This window comes from Terrapene carolina, unplaced genomic scaffold (genome assembly GCF_002925995.2).
Source record: "Terrapene carolina triunguis isolate 2854851 unplaced genomic scaffold, T_m_triunguis-2.0 Scaffold136, whole genome shotgun sequence".
NCBI classification, from domain to species: Eukaryota; Metazoa; Chordata; order Testudines; family Emydidae; genus Terrapene; species Terrapene triunguis.
The window spans coordinates 7,072,292-7,074,772 of record NW_020664487.1 but is presented as its reverse complement, the minus strand read 5'-3'; positions in this window follow the sequence as shown (position 1 = coordinate 7,074,772).

Genomic DNA, 2,481 nt, shown 5'->3' with positions numbered 1-2,481 from the left:
GTCACCCAAGGAGCCCGCCCTGGCTCCCTCCTTCTCCACAGGGAGCCACCACGGGCCCCTCACAAGCTGCCTAGCCAGGGGTGGCAGGTTTGTAGAAATTTTGGTGGTGCCCAGAACCCGCCCCCCCAAACTCCGCCCCCCCCACCTGCCTAAGGCTCTGAGAGGGAGTTTGGGTGGAGGGAGGAGGTCTGGGGTGCAGACCCTGGGCTGGGGCAGGGGATTGGGGTGTAGGCTCTGGGAGGGAGTTTGGGTGCAGAAGGGGTGAGAGGTTGGGCTCTGGGAGGGGATCTGGGGTGCAGGCTCTGGGATGGAGTTTGGGTGCTGGGGCAAGGGGTGGGAGTGCAGGAGGGGGTGAGGGGTGCAGGCTCTGGGAGGAAGTTTGGGTTCAGGCTCTGGGCTGGGGCAGGGTGTGTGTGTGGGTGTGCAGGAGGGGGTGAGGGTTGCAGGCTCTGGGACGAAGTTTGGGTTCAGGCTCTGGGCTGGGGCAGGGTGTGTGTGTGTGTGTGCAGGAGTGGGTGAGGGGTGCAGGCTCTGGGATGGAATTTGGGGATGGGAGGAGGTGCAGGGGTGAGGGCTGTGGGGTGGGGCTGGGGATGAGGGGTTCATGATGCAGGAGGGGGCGCAGGGCTGGGGCAGAGGATTAGGGTGTGGGGGGGTGAAGGCTCTGTCTGGGGCTCGGGATGAGGGGTTTGTGGTGTTGGAGGGGCTCAGGACTAGGGCAGAGGGTTGAGGGTGTGGTGGGGGGTGAAAGCTCTGGCTGGGGGTGCAGGCTCTGGGGTGGGACAGGGCTGGGGATGAGTTTGGGGTGCAGGCAGGCTGCCCCGGGGCTGGGACCAGAGACGAGGACTCCCCCAAGCCCTTTCCCTGCCGGCAGCAGCAAGCTCTGGGGGAGGGGTCCTCCTCTTTCCTCGGCAGCACACTCACCCCCACCACTGTCACTGCATGTGCTCCTAGGGCCCCTCTCAGGTACAGGAAGGCCCCTTGTCTCCCCTGCGGTGGGTGCTGGGGGGGGGGGAGCTGCCATCACATGTCCGCCTCCTCCCCTGCTGCTGCCCCTCACTGTAGCCTCACTGGGGGTGGGGCTGCCCCTTGCCCAGCATGGGGCAGGAGCAGTGACTGCAGGCGGGGGGGCGGGGGGGAACCTGTGCTGGTGGAGGGTCCCGCCGGAAAAGGGAAGGGTCCGAGGCGGAAGGGCAGGGGCAGGACAGCCTGCCCTGGCATTAGGAGATGGGGGGCACTACGACCCTGCAGCGGCAGTTGATGCCGGCAGAGCGGAGTCAGCGTGGAGCTGCGGGGGGGGGGGGGGGGGGGGGGGGGGAGCCGGCAGCCAGCGGGGAAAATCAGGGCCGGGGGGGGGGGGGGGGGGGGGGGGGGGGAGTAACAGGAGCCTATATAAGAAAAAGACCGAAAAATCGGGACTGTCCCTATAAAATTGAGACATCTGGTCAGCGGCGGCTCCAGGCACCAGTGCAGCAAGCGCGTGCCTGGGGCGGCAAGCCGCGGGGGGCGCCCTGCCGGTCCCTGCGAGGGCGGCAGTCAGGCAGCCTTCGGCGGCTTGCCTGTGGGAGGTCCGCCAGTCCTGCGGATTCAGTGGCAATTCGGCAGCGGGGACGCCGAAGCCGCGGGACCTGGGACCTCCCGCAGGCAAGCCGCCGAAGGCAGCCTGCCTGCCGTGCTTGGGGTGGCAAAAACATTAGAGCCGCTCCTGCATCTGGTCACCCTAGGGCCCGGGGAGGTGCGTGGGGGCAGCAAGTGGGGGTTGGGGGACACTCAGGGAAGGTGCGGGGGGGGGGGGGGGCAGGTGGGGCTGGCGGGAGAGACCTGGCCCCAAACATTGGTGGAGCCGGGCCCCCGCGCCCTGAATATTGCTGGAGCCTGGGCACCACGGGCCCATACAACTCGCCGCCCCTGGCCTCAGCAACCTACTGCCCTTTGGCAGGTTTCCCTGGCTTCTCCCATCAGGGGCCGTTGCTGGCCCCCTCCAGTAACTGCAAGTCCCCCCCCCCAACTGCTGTTCCTGCCAGCTCTCCCCCCACTGCACCCCTCCCAACATTCAAGTGGCTAAAGCCGGCTGCAGCACCACGCCGGTTTGGCTTGTCTGCCGCTCCGCGACGGAGGGGTGGCTGGGCCGAAGCTGAGCGGCCCTGTGACCCCGCACGCCCGGTCTCAATGGTAACAGTGTGGATCTGTGTCACACCGTTCAGCGGCGAGGTGACGGTGTGTGTAACCAACCTTATTTAAAGCTAACCTCGGCCATAGCAGGCAGAGCGTGAAAGGATCTGCTGATGAAGACACCTGGTGTGTATAAGCGAGCTCTGTCACCAGGCCATATCTGCTACAGAAGCACGTGACATCACCATCGCTTGGTTTGGGTCCCGGGGCAAACCCCGCACCTCTAGGCAGCCCAGGTGCAGCGCTGTGTGGGCACCTTAGGAAAGGCACAGATGGGCTTTTGCCCCGGATAGCCCAGCAGATGGCAGC